Source organism: Loxodonta africana, chromosome 8, assembly GCF_030014295.1.
Source record: "Loxodonta africana isolate mLoxAfr1 chromosome 8, mLoxAfr1.hap2, whole genome shotgun sequence".
Classification (NCBI taxonomy): domain Eukaryota; kingdom Metazoa; phylum Chordata; class Mammalia; order Proboscidea; family Elephantidae; genus Loxodonta; species Loxodonta africana.
This window is the reverse complement of record NC_087349.1, coordinates 120,289,344-120,309,285: the sequence shown is the minus strand read 5'-3', so window position 1 is coordinate 120,309,285 and position 19,942 is coordinate 120,289,344. Positions and strand designations below refer to the sequence as shown.

General features: G+C 42.8%; 1 protein-coding gene across 3 annotated transcripts in view; it reads right to left on the bottom strand.

Moving 5' to 3' along the window:
* Positions 1 to 19,942, bottom strand: part of NUDCD3 (NudC domain containing 3) — a 193,960-nt gene that overhangs the window by 82,886 nt on the left and 91,132 nt on the right. The gene's annotated exons all lie outside the window — the stretch shown is intronic.

Here is a 19,942-nt window from a genome sequence, read left to right as displayed (position 1 = left end):
TTATACACGTACAAATAGTTGACATGGCATATGTTTTGTTATACATATATTTTCCCTACCAAAAAAAAAAAAAACTCCACTGCTCAAAACAAACACCCACAAATCAAGAGCAACAAGGCCCTAGCACTTGACAGGCCAAACACAGTGCTGGACCAAAGACCAGGGGACCACCATGAGGGCCCACCCAAACGGGAGGAAAGCAGCAGCAGCTATTTGAAGACAGAAAGAGCATAGGGGTCAGCATGGTACCCAGCTGAACAGCTATTTCTAACAATACAGCAATCATGGAGCCAATTTAGTTCTTAAAAAGTACCTAGTATCCGCACAGGCCATAGGGCCAGAACAACCATAGATAACAAAGTCTAGGATGCAAGACACTGAGGTTAGCCCTCTTCAAGGGGGAGAGTGCCCCTCTCAAACTGGGCAGGCAGAGATCTAGCTAGGACCTCTGCTGCCCTCCACCTGCCTCCTGACTGCCCATGCCAAAGCGCAAGGAACTCCCCTCCACCAGACAAGACAGTCTGCCCAGCCAGAACCACGAGGATGAGCAGTAGGTGTCTGCAGAGTGGGGTCCATCCACGGTCATCCAGCTCTCTGTTCACCTTGCATGTACTCTGCATCCTCCACCAATGGAGGCTGCTGGAGAATCACTTCAAACAACGCCTAAAATCGCTCCCAAAACGGCCCTAGAGAGTTGTTGGGTGCTTTTTTTAACTCTCTGAATCCACACTCGCTTTAAATAAAGTTGATTATTTCCAGTTGACAGTATGTAAAAATAAACCTCCTTCATTTACTTCTTGGCTCCTGTCATTTGCAGGTGGCTCTGAAAGCCCCCACCTGCGCCAGTCAGTCTATCAAAGCCATCCAGGTTGGGAAGCCATTGGCCACAACTCCTGCTGCAAGCTGGGTACACAGAGGTGGGGAGGTGCTTGCAGCCAATCATGGTGGGGGCAGGGAGCAAGGATGAGGGCGGGAGGTGGAGGAGTGAAAATCTATGCTTCAACATGTATGTGGGAGTAAGAAAATTAGTCAGTAGCCAGGGTGCAGATTACAGAGTAAGCCTCATAGCAGCCCCCACACCCAAAGAGCCCAGAATCGGGCCAGATAACAAGGTTCTAAATATGTTAAAGGAAAAACAACACAGGCTTCTCTGCCTGGTTCTGTGGGCAGCCAAGGCCCCGTCTCCATGGGGACAGCCTGGCACGGAAGCTGTCATATCTTCCAGCAGACTGTGGGCGTGGGTTCTGCTAAGCAGGGAAGATACTCAGCTCCAAGTCCCCTGCCATCAATGGGGACCGGAGGCCCAGGAGGTCCAGGTGTGCCCAGCCTGGCGGACCCTCCACAGAACTCTCCTCACATCTCCCATTTGGCCAGGATCCCAGCCTCACCCCACCAGTAGATCTGAGGGACTCTAGGACATCTGCTGGCCTCATTTCCATATCTGTGGGCTGGTTGTTGTTGTTGCTGTTAGGTGCTGTCAAGTTGGTTCCAACTCACAGAGACCTTATGTACAACAGAATGAAACACTGCCTGGTCCTGTGCCATCTTCACAATTGTTGCTATGCTTGAGCCCATAGTTGTAGCCACTGTGTCAATCCATCTTGTTCAGGGTCTTCCTCTCTTTCGCTGACCTTCTACTTCACCAAGCATGATGCCCTTCTTCAGGGACCGGTCCCTCTTGATAACATGTCCAAAGTATGTGAGATGAAGTCTCACTATCCTTGCTTCTAAGGAGCATTCTGGCTGTATTTCTTCCAAGACAGATTTGTTTGTTCTTCTGGCAGTCCATGGTAGAGTCAAGATTCTTCGCCAACACCATAATTCAAAGGTATCAATTCTTCAGTTTTCCTTATTCATTGTCCAGCTTTCACATGCATATGAGGCAACTGAAAATATCATGGCTTGGGTCACACCTTAGTCCTCAAAGTGATATCTTTGCTTTTAATACTTTAAAGAGATCTTTTGCTAGCAGATTTGCCCAGTGCAATACGTTGTTTGATTTCTTGATTGCTGCTTCCATGGGCATTGATTGTGGGTCCAAGTAAAATAAAATGCTTCACAACCTCAATATTTTCTGTTTATCACGATGTTGCTTATTGGTCAGTTGTGAGGATTCTTGTTTCCTTTATGTTGAGGTGTAATCCATACTGAAGGCTGTAGTCTTTGATCTTCATCCGTAAGTGCTTCAAGTACCTTTCAGTTTCAGCAAGCAAGGTTGTATCATCTGTATATCGCTTAATGAGTCTTCCTCCAATCCTCGTGCATTATTCTTCTTCATACAGTCCAGCTTCTGGATTATTTGCTCAGCATACAGGCTGAATAAATATGGTGAAAGGATACAACCCTGACGCACACCTTTCTTGATTTTAAACCACACAGCATTCCCTTGTTCTGTTCAAACAACTGTCTCTTGGTCTATATACGGGTTCCTCATGAGTACAATTAAGTGCTCTGGAATTCCTATTTTTCACAATGTTGTCTGTAATTTGTTATGATCCACACAGTCAAATGACTTTTGCATAGTCAATAAAAGCCAGGTGAACATCTTTCCAGTATTCTCTGCTTTCAACCAAGAGCCACCTGACATCAGCAATGACGTCCCCCGTTCCACATCCTCTTCTGAATCCAGCTTGAATGTCTGGCAGTTCCCTGTCTATAGTACTGCAACTACCTTTGAATTATCTTCAGCAAAACTTTACTTGCATGTAATATTAATGATAATGTTTGATAATTTCTGCATTCTGCTGGATCACCTTTCTTTGGAATGGGCATAAAAATGGATCTCTTCCATATCTCTTCCAAACTTCGTGGCACAGACAAGTGAGTACCTCTAGCGCTGCATCCCATTGTTGAAACATCTCCGTTTCTATTCTGCCTGTCTTAGGCTGGGTTCTCTACAGAAGCAAAACCAGTAAAGCATACAAATATATAGAGAGATTTATATCAAGGAAATGGCCCACACGATTGTAAGGCTGGAACGTCCCAAATCCATGGGTCAGGATAGGGGCTTCTCCTGATTCATGTAGCCATAGTGGCTGGCGAAGCCAAGATCAGCAGGTCAGAGAGCAGGACTTTTGCTCACAAGCTGCAAAGATGGATGAATCCCAAGATCAGCAGGCAAGAAGCAGGTAAGCTGTTAGCCCAAGTCCCAAGAACCAGAGGTCAGAAGAACACAAGCCAGCTGCAGGATTTGGAGCAAGCAAAAGCCCATGACCCTTGCCAGAACATCCATCCACATTCAATACACGTTCCTCTCATTTCCACCTTCCTCACAACTCTCTGCAGTCCCCATGGTGCATCAAAAAACTGGAAAATGCACAAACATATGGAAATTGAACAACACACTATTAAAATACCAACGGTCAAAGAAGAACTCAAAAGAGAAATTACAAATTTCTTAGAGTCAAATGAAAATGCAAGCACTATAAAAAGCAGCTAAGGTGGTACTCAGAGGAAAAATTACAGAAATAAATGTCCATATGAAAAAAAAGTATCAAAATCAACACCCTAACTCAATAACTTGAAGAACTAAAACAAGAAGAGCAAACTAAGCATAACACTACCAGAAAAAAGAAAATAGCAAAGATCAGAGAAGAAAAAACTAAAATCGAAATTAGAAAAACAGTGGAAAGAATAAACAAAACCACAAGTTAGCTTGTCCAAGAGATCAATAAAATTGACAAACTTTTAGCTAGACTAACAACAAAAAAAAAAAGGTACAACTGACAGAAATAAGAGAGTGAAGACATTACTATTTTTTTATGAAAATAATGTCCATGTTGTTCATTCATTTGCCAACCACACCCTACCCCAAAAGGTATTTTTGGAGCATGCTATGCTAATTCTTTTTTTTACAACAATATCTTAAAAAAAAAAATTGGCATGCTGCACTTATGAAAGTACCTTGCAGGGGGAGGGCATGGTTGGCAAAAAAACTAATGCATGCATTATTTGCATAAATACACCTGAGTTGACAGAAATAGAAATATGACAGAATATTATGAACAACTGTACAGAAACAAACTGGAAAACCCAGATGAAACGGACAAATTCTTAGAAGCATACAACCCACCCAGATTGACTCAAGAGGAAACAGAAAGTCTCAACAGACCCATAACAAGTCAAGAGATTGAAACAGTGATCAAAAACCTCCCCCTATAAAAAAAAAAAATCCTGGAGCAGACGGCTCCACTGGAAAATTCTATCAAATATTTAGAGAAGAGTCGACAGTAATCTCGTTTAAACTCTTACAGAAGACAGCAAAGGAAGGAATACTCCCCAATTCATTCTACTGACACAAACATAGCCCTGATACCAAAACAAGACAAAAATACCACAAGAAAAGAAAATTACAGGACAATATCCTTTAGGAATATGATGCAAAAATCCTTGCCAAAGTACTAGTAAATGGAATCCAACAGCCTATTAAAAGAGTCATACACCATAAGCAAGTGGGATTTATTCCAGGAATGCAGGGATGGTTCAACATTAGAAAATCAAGCAACATGATACAGAAATAAAGGGGAAAAAAAAAAAAAAACCACAAGATGCCCTCTATGGATGCAGAAAGAGCATTTGATAAAATTCAACACCTTTTCTTGATTAAAAAAAAACTAATAAAGATTGGAATAGAAGGGAAATTCCTCAATATGATTCATGGCATATATGAAAAGCCAACATATACTTAGTGCAGAAACACTGAGAGCTTTCCTCCTGAAATTGAGAACAAGCCAAGGATGCCCGCTTTCACCACTTCTATTCAATATTGTACCAGAAGCCCAAGCCAGAGCAATAAGACAAGAAAAGGAAATAAAAGGTATCCAGATTGGAAAAGAAGAAGTAAAATTATCTCTATTTACAGATGATATGATCTACATATAGAAAATCACAAAGAATCCACAAGAAAACTAATAGAGGAATTTAGCAAAGTTGCAGGATACAAGGTCAACAAACAAAAATCGGTTTGGTTTCACAATAAAAATTTAAATTAAAAAAAAAAAAAATCAGTTTGGTTTCTATACACCAGCAATGAGAAATCTGAAAAGGAAATTAGGGAAACAACTCCTTTTGTAATAGCATCTAAGAGAATAAAATGCCTAGGAATAAATTTAACAAGGGATGTGAAAAACTTACACAATGAAAACAATAAGCTGGTAAAAGAGATTAAAGAAGACTTAAAAAAAATGGAAAGATGTTCCATGTTCTTGGCTTAGAAGACAATATTGTTAAGATGGCAACACTACACAAAGCAATCTACAGATTCAACACAATCCCAATCAAATTTCCAACAGGCTTCTTTATGGAAATGGAAAAACCAATCCTCAACTTTATAAGGAATGGCAAGAAGCCCCAATCACTAAAGCAGTATTAAAAGAGAAGAACAAAAAAGGACTGACACTTCCTGATTTAAAAAAATCGTATTATACAGCTACAGTAGTCAAAAGAGCCTGATACTGGTATAATAATAGACACATAAACCAATGGAATAGAACTGAGAGTCCAGGAATAAACCTGCACATCTATGGTCAACTGATTTTGGGCAAGGGTGCTAAGTCCATTCAGCTGGAAAATAAGAGTCTCTTCAAAAAAAAGAAAGAAAAAAAAATTTTTTTTTTTTTTCAGTAAACGGCTGTCATGGATGGAATTTTTTATGTCTCCCCCAGAATGTGTGTATCAACTTGGTTAGGCCATGATTCCCAGAATTGTGTGGTTATCCTCCATTTTGTGATTGTAATTTTATATTGAGAGGATTAGGGTGGGATTGTAACCTCACACAACCAAGAAAGAAGCACTGGGAGCAGAGCGAGGAATTTGGACCTGGGGTTCCTGCGCAGAGAAGCTCCTAGTCCAGGGGAAGGTTGACGCCTCCAGAGCCAACAGAGAGAGAAAGCCTTCCCCTGGAGCTGACTCCCTGAATTTGGACTTCCAGCCTACTAGACTATGAAAAATTAAATTTCTTTTTGTTAAAGTCATCCACTTGTGGTATTTCTGTTACAGCAGCACTAGGTGACTAAGCCAATGGTGTTCAGAAAACTGATTTCCATGCAGAAGAATGAAGCAGGATCAATGCCTCACACCACGCACAAAAACAAATTCATACGGATTGAGGACCTAAATGTGAAAACTAAAGCATAAAAATCTTAGAAAAAATTCAGGGGCAACGCTGTTGGTCCTCCCTTTTGAAAAGGATTATCTAATACAATAACAAAAGCACAAACAGCAAGAGACAAAATAAATAAATGGGACTTTATGAAAATTAAAAACTTTCATTCGTCAAAAGACTTTACCAAAAAAAGTGAAAAGACAAGCTTGCTGATGTGGAGAGTACCTTTGGAAACCACATACCCGATAAAAATCTAATAACCAAAATATATATAACACTTTGACAACAACAAAAAGACAACTCAATCATAAAACGAGCAAAAGACTTGAATATGTACTTCACCAAAGAGGACATGAAAAGATGTTCAAGGTCATTAGACATCAGAGAGATGCAAATCAGAACCACAATGAGATACCATTTCAGTCCTACTAGGATGGCTAAGGAGCACTGGTACCGCCATGGTTAAGTGCTTGGCTGCTAACCAGAAGGTCGTCAGTTCAAATCTACCAACCACTCCTTTGAAACCCTATGGGGCACTTCTACTTCTGTCCTATAGGGTCACTAATTGAGTCAGAATCAATTCGATGCCAATGGGTTTGCCTTGTTTTGTTTTAGGATAGCTAAGATTACAAAAAAAAAAAAAAAAGCAGAAAACGTTGGCAAGGATGTGGGGAAACCAGCACCATTATCCATTGCTGGTAGGAATGCAAAATAGTAAAACTGCTGTGGAAAACAGCGTGGCAGCTCCTCAAAAATGAAAAACAGAACTACCATATGACCCAGCAATTTCACTCCTAGGTATATATCCAAAAGACTTGAAAGCAGAGCCTCAAACAGACTGGTATACCAATGTTTACGGCAGCACTATTCCAATAGCCACAAGGTGGAAACAACCTAAATGCCCACCAACAGATGAATGCATAAGCAAAATGTGGTACATACATACGATGGAATACTACTGTGCCATTAAGAGAAATGAAGTCTTGATACATGCTACAAAATGAATGGAGCTTGAAGACATTATGCTGAGTGAAATAAGTCAATCGCAAAAGGACAAATATTGTATGACCTCACTTACATAAAAAGACAAGAACAGGTAAATGTTTAGAGACCAAAGCTTATTGGTGGTTAACAGGGGCAGGAAGGAGGGGTAAAAGGGAAGACTTACCACTTATGGAATACTAAGTTTCCGTTTATGGTCATGGAAAAATCACACCGATTAAGGGTTTGGTTACACAGCCAATTAATGTAATTGCTGTCAATAAGCTGTACACCTAAAAAAGATGAACTGGCAAAAGTTATGGATAGATATTATCTTAGTTATCTAGTGCTGCTATAACAAAAATACCACAAGTGGATGGCTTTAACAAACAGAAATTTATTCTCTCACATTCTAGGAGTCTAGAAGTCCAAATTCAGGGCACCAGCTCTAGGGGAAGGCTTTCTCTCTCTGCCAGCTCTAGAGGAAGGTCCTTGTCATCAATCTTCCCCAGTCTAGAAGCTTCTCAGCACAGAGACCACAGGTCCAAAGGACATGCTTGGTGGTGATGAGGTCTCTCTCCTCTTTGCTCGATTCTCTCTTATATATGGCAAAAGAGGTTGACTTCGTAACCTTATCCATCACACTGCCTCCTGTTTAAACTTAACTCTTAACCATTCACAGAAACTAAAAACTCGTGATAAAGATGGCTCTGGGAAAAGTTTAAACAATTAGATAAGCCACAACTAACCTGTAGAATGAAAACATTCAAACTTAATAAACCAATCCAAGCCATCTCCTGCCAATTAAATGAATTACAACCAATCATTTTAAATTTCCCTTTTGCGAAATCCCCTAACAGTTTGTACTGTATATAAGGTGATCAAAATTATAATGTGACGCACATATATCTTCAGAGGAGTGCTCAAGAACAGTTTTTTCAGCCGATAAAATCTTTAAACTCTAACTGACTTTTTAGACTTTTTTTTTCTCTTGATAGCTTGTTTCCTTTTATTAAAAGTAAAATTGGAAAATACAAGAAAAAAGAAAACTTAAGAAGGCTGAAAAAGGGGGTGGTGGGTCCTACTTTTGCCCAAGTAGAGAAGAGGGGATGAAAGAGACTAAGAGACGGGGACAGACAGGTAGAACTGTGCCAAGGCAGAGGGCGGGCCCCAGGCCCCAGGCTGGTGAGGACCCGCCTGTGTCCTAGCCCACCCTAGCCCAATGGAAACCACGCAGTGAATGTTAGCCAGTGTCAGACGATAAAAACAACTTGTTAATGACATTGCTGTCAGAGTTCACAATCCAATATCACCAACACAACCTGTTAATAAGGATGAGGGTACTGCTTACCTCAGAAAGGGGTGAGCACCAACCTTTGCACAACTTTGGCAGTATCTTAGAGCGGAAAAGATAAGGTCAGAATTTATTGAGAATTGAGAAATTTCCCAAAACGGGGAAAATGCACATGCCTAGCCCAAGGTGGAAGGTACAGAGTATTAAGTGTCAAAGGGCAGGCACAGAGAAGGTTCGGAAAAAGGAAAGCTGTCCATTCCAACTGAAGCTCTCTAACAAATTTCATGAAGTGGGGGGCACCCAAGCAGACCACTGAACAATAGGAAGAAAGAACCTGGATACACCGGGATGGGTCACGTTATAAGTCCTCAGCAGAAAATGAGGGAGTAGGGTCTGCAGTGGGCAGAAACTAGAAACAAAGGGGAGACAAGGACATGTTCTGAGAATGGAAAGTCATGCAGGGAGTTCACATGGAGAGAGTACTGGGTCTTTTCAATAAAGGAAGAACCCAGTCATAGGTCTAGAAGGCCTCAATAAGCCTGGGATGCTGAGAATGGGGAAGATGATACTACCACCTCTTCTTTAGTCATTAAAGAATGGCCTGCTATTGAGTATTGAGAATACTCATGCTCTTAAAGGGTGGGTGTAGCTAACGTATGGCTTATTTTGTTCTCCACTAAAAGTGTTATTTTATTGCCTGAAATAGTACAGATCATGGGTTGGCAGACTATAGCCCAGCCACCTGTTTTGTAAATAGTTTCACTGGCACACTGCCACGCTAATTCATTTACTCTTGTCTACAGCTGCTCTGAGGCTGCAAGGGCAGAAATGACCAGTGCAATAGTTGCAAGACAGGCCGTATGGCCTGCAAACCCTAAAACAGCTACAGTCTGGCCCTTTAAGGAAAAGTTTGCTGACCCCTGCTATAGGTTAATTCCTATGGCATTATGATATTTTGAGCTAGACATATTTATATTATCTTACATAAAAAAAAAAAAAACATAGTTCTGGAAATTTGGGCTTTTATGTATATATATATATATATTTTAAAAAATTCTTGGTTTAAAAAACTTTTTAAAAAGCGTCACACTTAATAACAACACGTATGCAATGAAAGCAGCACACATTACTAAAAAAAAAAAACGACATGTAATTACAGGAGACTACATTGGTACAACTAAAGCCATTTCTTTTCAGGCATAAATAGTAAATCCAGGTCTCACTGACAATACTACCACATTCTAAATGGACAGAAGCTCATCCATCTGTACACCAGGGAGCCCACAGCTTAGGAATATAAGGAGGCAGGATAGGACAGAGAAGTGCACATGGGCTCCAGAATCAGAACACCTGAGTTCAAATGCTAGCCCTCACTGCTTAGCTGGGATGAATTTCCTACCTCTTTGAACCTCAGTTTCTTCATTTAAAACGCAGGAAGATACCTGTTCCTCATGGGTATCTCACACAAAATCAAGCAGTTGAAGTGTCTAGTGTGGCATCTGGCACGTGCTTCACACGTCTGTGATAAAAACATTCTCTCATTAGAGCTATATTTCAGTATATTTTTTTCCTCCCACAGTCCTTCCATCCAAGGAACAGTGTCAATATCCTTTTACTCTGGAAACAGCCTGCCGTCCTCTCCTTTGAACATGCTCCATGGCTGTCCCCATACAATGAGGAACCATGGGGAAGCAGTCCTAGCAACGGCTGAGAACTGTCCTCCGGAGCTCGGCCTACTCCTTCTCCAGGGCTGGTTCCTGATTAAGACTTCAGAAGAAGAGAAGAATGAGATCCAGGAAAGCAAGAAGAAAGGGGAATTGAAATAGAAACAAGGCAACGAAGGCCAATAGCGGATAACAAGAATTGCAAAGATGCGTCTGGAGAAGGAAAAGGGGAGAGAACAGCCCTTCCAGCTATCACTTCATAAATGATGAATGACAGGGCAGCAAGGGGACCCACAGAGGAGAACACGCAGTCCTCAGGCAGACCCACCCCCAATCAGGGATGGGGGGACAGAGCAGTGGGAAAAGGGTGGCTGTTCAACAAATGGCGCTGATTGCCACCTCAACTCCCACCCAAGAATAAAGATTAGGGGGATTCGAGACCTAACGGAAAGAACACTTTTACTTTCTAACTTTTATAGGAAATTATTATATTCAGGAAGAGAAGTAATTCCCTTACAAGACATTTTACATCATAAGGGAAAACACTGGTAAACAGGTAAGAGGACTCCCACAGAGGTGGTGGCTCTGAATATCAGAGATGCACAGCCTCTCTACCACTGCAGCACTGATCAAAATACTGGCCTCCCCACTGGATGGATAAAAAAAAAAGAAGGCACTGAGATTACATCCAGAGAGGGCTAGGATAAGGGAATTTATACCCTGGAAGATGTACACCCCAGAATACCGCTGGTCAATGGGTGGGCCATAAAAATCAACATAGTGGAGTAGAACAAAACAAAATGGAATGGAAAAAGTAAAAATTGAATGCACAAAGAAAGGGAAAGTACGATTTTGTGACACTTTCATTCCATGTGTATCTATGTATGGATCTGCTACTCAGATCCACACACAGATACACCTTTTATACATGTATAAAATGTATTTCTTCTGTGGCTGGAACCGCTCCCCACAAGACCCTATCACATGGGGGCAAAAGGAGGTACCAGCCATGCGTACTGCCTATGGCATCCGATGTGAATAGAGAAATAAAGAAACACTCCAGGGCATGTTCGAAAGATGGACTTCTGCCCTAACAATTAAAGTGAGTGTATGAATACGGACACCTGCCCAAAATACACTGAATTCTTTAAAATGAGCAAAAAGATAAATACTGAATGTTACCAAATCTGTAGTAAAACGCATAACACCAGCTTCAGGGACTGGTTCCTGCTCCAGACCTCAGAGGGAAAGATAAGAGAAAGAGGCTCAAGAAAAACAAAGGCCAAATAGGGGACAACGAGAATTGCCAAGACAGTTCTGAAGAAGGAAAAAAAAAAAAAAAATGGTACCTCCAAGGAGCGCGGCTCAGGATGAAAGGGAGGGGGTGGAGCATTCGTATCAGTACCATTTTATTTCTTTGAAAAGAGAGGAATAAACATTTGAAGCAAATATGGTAAATTATCAACATCTATTAAACCTGGGGATGAACAGGGCTGTGTGTTATTTTTTTGAATACTTTGTGCAGGAGAGGCACTTGCTAGACTGGTATTGACGTGGGCAATCTGGAAAAGCACTGTGGCCGAACCTAACGTCCCTTCCAGAGGTGGAAAAATTTGAGTAAAATCATAAATGGAGAAATGATAGGTGACAGTAAATGAATGAATAAATGGGACATGTACTGAGGGAAATATAATATTACATTAAAGCCTCCAGAGAGACTCCAGAGTGAGGGATGATTTTGTCTCTTAGCTCATTTATACCAGATGCCTGAAAGGGTGAAGAGCTCTCTCTGCCTTCAGAAACTTAAAAGGTTGAATGGAAATCTACAAACCAGAATGGCATCACTCTGGGAGACAATCTGGTCAAAGGATATGATGTTGCACTGGACTAGTGGTTAATGACTGAGTGGGACTCTAGTAATGTATCAGTATCTTTCTACTCTCATTTGTATCTGTTACCACACTGCATCATGGTATTAACATTAGCATTGTTGGTGAGGATATTATACTGATATTGGTGATCAAATGTTTGGGAGATTAAGTTAATGTCTCCTCAGGATATAAAATGACTGGACTAAGGAAGAACTGATTCTAGCCAACACCAGTGAATTCTATGCTAAAGAATTCTGTACAAATTTATCACAAGGTACAAATAGCAGTCGATCGAGGAGAGATGAATAAAAATAAACAAATATAATTGTTTTTCTCTAAGAAGTATAATTTTGATCAGTATCCTTTTCCTGTAATAAACTGTACTTTTGAGTATTAAAAAAAAAACTTTTTTGCACGTGGAAATTAGTTCTTCATGTTTTAAGAGCACACACAGACATCCTTTGATCTGGGGAGGACTCAGAACAATGAGGGCCCACTGGCCAGGGAGGGAGCAAGAGAGCAGGAAGGCAGGTGGTGCCTGAGAAGGTAAGTTCTCAAAGTTGAATAACTGGTCAAACAAAATGGAAGGATCCCCAAAAAAGCTCTCTACCTCAATCCACCGTCATCACCTCTTACCAGACTACATCTCATTTGGGTAGCTACTTGTGTAAGACCCTGATGCAAAATCCATCTCCTAGTCACCAGGTCTCAAAAGGAACAGATGGTTTTCACCTATGTAAAATTAATCATCGTCAGCTAAGATTTACAGCTTAAGCACAAAAGACAGATACTGTTGTCTAAAATAGTACAAGAGTAGAAGGAGTCTGTACTTAGACTTTAAGACACATACCAGAAATTGCTTTGCCTCAGTTTCTCCCCCATCCTACTTCCCATCTGCCCTTTCACAAAGCTGCCATAAAAGATTGAGCGTGGCGGGGGAGGGGGCTTCCAAATTATACCCTCTCCTCACTTACCCACAAGGTTAGGTTTCAAAGACCAGGTGGTTATGTGAAAATCAGCATTACGCAAAAACAGACAATGACCACATCAGATCACAAAATGGGGGATGACTACATCATTACATAATTGCCAAATTACATTGTTACGTAACCGCCAACCACTGAGAAGCATGGGCCCAGCCAAGCTGACACATAACCTTAACCATCACAGCCAGCATTACCCTCACCTTGCACCTCCGTGTTCATTACTGCCAGGTATACAGCACTAGTACATAAAATAGGTAGATTTTTTACTACTGTAAAAAATAGTAATAATAGTCGATAAGTGGGGAGTAAGTACTCGATTTCCATTCTGGGTTCCAGAGTTACTCTGAAGAGAAAGAACAGAGAATCTATGAGAATCCTCTGCCATGAGGATCCTTTCACAATGCTCTCCTCTGTTCATCCATCTCCCAGCTGCTGGCAGTGTCCTAGCCCTAGTGTGCAAGGAATGTCATCTTCTGAATGACACTCTTAGGCCTGGGGATCCATAAGAGAAAAAGAAGTCAAGCTCAAGTGCTAGCAGGAGAATATCTTGTCTCAGGATACAGGTAGAAACACAGCTCTCTGATTCAGCCTCAGGAAACTCAGCCAATTTCAAACGTAAGGAAGCAGCAAAAATCTATCTTCTTCAGAAGAGACATTTAGCTGCTTGTTTGAAAAAGGTCACCCTGACTTTGCACCTTTGTGCCCAAGACCATATAGACAATGCCTGCCTGTCCTAAATCCCCCTGTGAAACCCTTCAGCAGGGGAGGCTGGCTCAGGGCAGGCAGGAGGCAGGGAAGCCAGGCACAGCCACACCTGGGGGCACATGTCTGTGCATTCCTATTTCCACAGCACTGTTCTGAAAGGTGGCCCACCCTCTACAGACAGCCCAAAAGGAGGCTTGATGCTACTCATAGGCCTGCTTGTGAAACAGACATTCCCACCCTGACCAATGGGATTTCAGGGCCAAAGAGACCCCCATGCCCCTCAAATATTCCCACCCATGGGGGCTAATGCCTGAAATTCCACAAATAAAATCTCATTATTTTATGTTTCTGAAGCTGAGATATAATCCAATCCCCCAACAGTCACCTACACCTTAGTACAGACACAAAACATCTGAGACTCACTTAAAGGAGGAGGAGACAGTGAGGAGGCACGAGGAGTGGAAGTGCAATGGAATGGATTTCTCTTATATATGGGCTTTCTGGCCTTGAGTTTATAATTCTGCCAAAAACGATTGGCTGGGCCACACGGTCTTACAAGGGATTGGTTAGTATACCACGCAAATGTCGTTGTTGCTAGGTGCCACGGAGTTCGCTTGACTCATAGCGACTCTATGCACAACAGAACAAAACACTGCCTGGTCCTGTACCATCCTCCCAATTGTTGCTATGCTTAAGCCCATTGTTGCAGCAACAGTGGGACAATCCATCTCGTTGAGGGCCTTCCTCTTTTTGGCTGATCCTCTACTTTACTAAGCATGATGTCCTTCTCCAGGGGCTGATTCCTCCTGATAATATGTCCAAAGTACGTGAGGCGTAGTCTCGCCATCGCCATCCTTGCTTCTAAGCAGCATTCAGGTTGTACTTCTTCCAAGAGAGATTTGTTTGTTCTTTTGGCAGTCCATGGTATACTCAATATTCTTCACCAACACCACAATTCAAACGCGTCAATTCTTCTTCGGTCTTCCTTATTCATTCCCAGCTTTTGCATGCATATGAGAGGACTGAAAACACCATGGCTTGGATCAGGCATGCCTTAGTCCTCAAGCTGACACCTTTGCTTTTCAACACTTTAAAGAGGTCTTTTGCAGCCGATTTGCCCGATGAAACGCACCTTTTGATTTCTTGACTGCTGCTTTCACGGGTGTTGGTTGTGGATCCAAGAAAAATGAAATCCTTGACAACTTCAATCTTTTCACCATTTATCATGATGTTGCTCATTGGTCCACTTGTGAGGATTTTTGTTTTCTTTACGTTAAGATGTAATCCACTCTGAAGACTGTGGTCTTTGATTTTCATCAGTAAGTAAGTGCTTCAATTCCTCTTCAATTTCAGCAAGCAAGGCTGTGTTATCTGTATAACGCAGGTTGTTAATGAGTCTTCCTCCAATTCTGATGCCTCACTCTTCTTCATATAGTCCAGCTTCCCAGATTATTTCTTCAGCATACAGATTGAATAGGTATAGTGAAGGATACAACCCTGACACACATCTTTTCTGACTTTAAACCATACAGTATCCCCTTGCTCTGTTTGAACAGCTTCCTCTTGATCCATGTACGGATTCCTCATGAGCACAATTAAGTGTTCCAGAATTCCCATTCTCTAGGGTGTTATCCACTCGCTATGCAAATAGGGTATATAAAATGACCCAGTAGGATTAAGTGATCTTGAGGGAATTGGTTGATTATCATGCAAATTACGTGATTGTGGTCTACCGAGGGGATTGGTCAGTTTGTTGTCCCGGTGGGAGGGCCATGCCTTGAAATTGACAACAGGTTCCTTTACATAAGAGCCAATGACACTGAGGTTCAGGGTGACCTCACTTCCATCAAGAAGAGCATGAAGCAGAGCACATCCTTTGGACACAGGGTGCCTGCACTGAAAACCTCCTAGACCCAAAAGAGAGAGCTGTTACACTGAAGATGTCCAGAAACAGCAGCAACCATAGCAGAGCCCAGCAGCAGAGAAATGGTGGCAGCAGCACCAGTAGCAGGTACCAGAAGACTGGCACGAGGCAGCTGCAATGGGCTTGCTGACCCGTGGAGCGAGAGAGAGTTGAGTGTCTTCAGGTAGGAGGCCTGCTGGCAGAGTGGGGTGCCTCTGGGCATTTGTCAGCAGAGCTGAAGAGCTATAACCCTTGCCCAAGTAGGGCCGGGTCTGAGAGAAGGGCCACCTGCCTGTGGGCATGGCTGAGAGAGAAGGGATGCCTGCCTGCTAGCATGGCCAAGAGAAGCTGAGAGCTGTCTTGGTTAAAAGTTCTCCTAATTGAAGAACTGCATCCTGCCTCCGAGTTGTATCCTATTATTTCTAAGTTGATGCTGAGCCCGAGCTGTAGCCTGTTACTTCCCTTACAAACCATATAATTGTAAGTACGGTCTGTGAGTTCTGTGTGGCCATTGCAATGAATTATCAAACCCAACAGAGAAGCAGAGTGTTGTGGGGGAGCGGGGGAGAAGGGTGTCGGGTGGGGGCTGGAGTCAGAAACTGTGAAAAAGTTAGAGACTGGGGTATATCTGACCTTCACCTTACAGCAATCAGCTTTGGGCTGATCTTGATTCTCATCCCTCCTTTTAAATGTAGACAGGCCCTGACATGAGATATCAGGAAGAGTCAGAAGTGGCCAGGGCACCATCAGAGAAGACTCTGTGCTCCAAATTTGCTTAAGACGGGCCCTGTATTATAATAATCTGTGGGAATTTCCTATCATCAAATTAAAAAAGCAAGGAATAAACTGAGCATACACCCCAGGTAGATTTAAAAACATACATTATTATTTGGGCAAAACACTATAGCAAAGCCCCACTTTGACCTACCCAACCATATCCCAAGAACTAGAGAAGGGGGTGAAAAAAAATTTTTTTTTTTTTTTAAGAGAAGAGGGCCAGGTCAAAATGAAAGGTGGACACAGCCTAACAGGCAATCCACCCACCGTTTCCACCTTTAGCAACTGTGATGATTAATATTATGTATCAATTTGGCTAGGCTAGGATTCTCAGTGGTTTGGCAGACAATATGTAATCATCGTCCATTTTGTGATCTGATGTGAGCAGCCAATCAGTTGAAAGGGGAGTTTCCTTGGAGTTGTGGCCTGCATCTAGTAAAAAAAATGACTATTCTGGCAAAGCTCGCTTTCTTTCTCGGCCCTGCTGTCACCCAACCTCCAGTTCTTGGGGTGGAAGTCGGCAGAAGTCTCTGTCTGGCCCGCCACCTGACTTGCAGATTTTGGATGTGCCAACCCCCACAAGACCCCATGAACCAGCAGAGATCTTCAGCCTGTTGTCTGACCCACAGCCAGTGTAGCAGCTTGCTCAGTTCTCTTAGCCACTCTGTTGTCAGGCCTCTCTACTGTCAGCCTCTCCGCCACTAACTGGCCCAGCTAACAGCCAATGTAGCAGCTTCGGGGCCAAAGTCGCTCTGCTTCTCTGCAGCCCAGCTCTTAGCATCTCTCTCTCTCTCAACTAGGAGGCCTCTAAAACCTCTGCATGTTCAGCCATTTATATGTGCCAATTATCATCAGTTACAAGGTGTGGCCTCCCTCACCAGACCAGAGGTCGACCAATTCTCAATTACCTATAAAATGGTAATTAACTCAGGTCTTGTTCATTACCAGGCCAGGCTAGACAAAAGTGTCAACCCATCAAGTCGTTTACAGCTTAACCAGGAAATGTCAAAATCAACCCAGGGAATCCCCTGGGCAAAAGTAACAAACACTCTGGGGTAGAAAACAACCGGAAGGCTCCACCACCCACCAAGTTGCTTCTCCAAAGCACTAGTGCAAAAGTAACAACTCCTCAGGGCTTAGAAGGAAAATAAATCTCCCAAACTGTTCTTCTAAAGAACCAAGGCAAAAGGTTACATAAAGGAACTCATTCCATCATAGATAGCTACTCTATTTATTCCTTTGTCTTCCTTTTTGTCCCATCTCCCATACATACCATTCCCACCAATTTTGAAAAGCAAATAGAAGAGTTTTTTCCCTCTGCATAATTTCTCTGCTGGCTGCCATTGTTCACAGCACTTGATACAGAGAATTCTGGCAATGTTTTCCCATTTGCTTTATCTAGAGGGTTGTTATTTACTGCTCCTGCTGTTTTGGGGGTGAATATGTTAGCGATCTACCAAGAGGGCTTTCCACAAATACCTGAGGTGTGTTTTCACAGTAGTCACAGCATGTGAGGGGCACCGTGCGTTGGCTTCTACACTCTACTTATAGTAAGGCATGACAGATTTTAAGGTACTTGTTTCCCAGTGAATTTCAGCCTAGAGTGTTGGTGTGGGACAAGGTACTTGGTTTGGCCTCTTTCAGGTTTCTGGAAAATACCTTGGAATTTCTTGAGCTATCGAGGTATCTTTATTTTTCTAAAATAGCCAGGCAACACTTGAACATGTACATGAGAAGGGGCTACACAGGCCCCATCCTGGCAACAGGCCACAGAAAGAAGGGGGCATGATGTATTCATTGGTTCATGCGTATACATTGAGACTTCAATGATTATCATAACGGACCCTGAGCCTTAGACATTCCTTTTGTAGCTTCCTGGATTGGTGAGAAGATCAATGCACAGCAGAGGGTGGGATGTCTCTGGTAAAAGCAGAAGCCTGATGCTGGGACCTCTCTCACACCTTGCCTGATGGGTCTCTTTGCCTGTATTCTTTCTGATTATAATAAATAGGTAACAGTTTCTGTGAATTTTGTAAGCCATTCTAGAGAATTAACGAACTAACAAGGGGCTGTGAGAACCAGCAGTGGCTGGCGTTTACTCTTGATCTGAAGCTATCTTAAGAACAGACTCCTTCTAATCCACCGACTTAGCCCCAAGGGGGCTAGAGAGGGAGAGAAGGGCCAGCTGGTCTGAAGTGCAGGGGGTTGTGCACACTCCTGGGACTACGGTTGGTACCCAATGCCTTGGCCCCAGGTGGCCAGGGATGTTTTGATCTGGCTCAGAGTGGCCAGAGATGAAGTCTGACCTAACTCTAGGTAGTTAGGGTCAGAGAGGGAAGTGCCAAGAAAGTGGCTGGCGACTAGGAATGGAACAGTGGGGAGGTAAAGTCTGGATACGCTTCCAGATGGGAATTAGATTCTTACTGATCCTTACCACACAGCAATAAAGATGAGCTTTACCCACCTTGCCCCCTTTTTAGTGAGTGTAGTATTGGTACACTGTTTCAACATGGACTAAGTGAAGTTGTCTCTGTTTCCTGGGAAATATCAAAACCCTCAGAAGACTCTCAGTATCCAGAGCCATCTAGTCAGCAAGGGGGAAAAACCTAGCTCCACATGCTCCACATTATCAGCATATGCCAGCTAGGGCCACAGCACTACAATTTACTCTGTCTGGCGTATGAAAGTATTAGCCCTGGGAGGGCTAAAAAACACCCACATCGATGCATCATCATTTATGCACTGTATCTCAGGATTTGCCAGTGCCTCACTTCCACCTCTTAGACACATCCATCCACACCCTTGCAAGTCACTGACTATATACAGGTTAGCCCCCTCTGCTGCAATCCTCTTGTCTCAGGCCCCTGGCAACTAGCTAAGACCCTAGGGCTGCTAACCATCTATGCCAAGGACAAAGCCTCTTCCCTGGCCCCAATGAGATCAGCCCCCAGTGCCTCGGGACAGTGCTTTTTGGCCAGTCAACACACCATAGCAGGCTCTACCCATCAGTCGACAAAAACTGCTGAAAATATTTGAACCTGATATTGTTTTAGGTGCAAGGTATACAGAGGGAACAAGGTATACAAGACCCCCGTCACATAAAGTCCCTGTAACTAGAGGAAAAACAAACAAAAAAAAATCAAGCAGCCTTAAATGGTACGCTAAGAATTAATCAAAAGTAATTAGGTGGCTACTTCAGAACATCTGGTCAGGGAAGCCTCTCTGAAGAGTTGGACACTTCTGCTGCAATCTGCTAAATGACAGGATACAGCCTGCTAAGAAAGACTGTGGAGAGGAGCACTCCAGTCAGAGGGAGCCTCAGGGGGAGTGAGAGGTGGAACGTGGCCTGCCGAAAGCCCACACACCTTCAGATGGCAACAGTGGCTGTGTGGCACAGCAAGTGAGGCCGGACTGTGTGGGCCTGAGAGCACAGCACCGTGGGCCCTGAGGTTTGTGTCTTCACGTCTTCACCTGTAAAATGGGGTGCAATAGTACATATCTCACAGGGATCTTATTAGGACTTTCAAGCCACTATGTGCACAACATATCAACCAGTTCCCGCAAGGTGCGTATATTAGGCCAATCACAAGGCACACTGTGGCCCAACCCATCATTTTTTGGCAAAATTACAAACTCAAAGACAAAAATCCCATATATA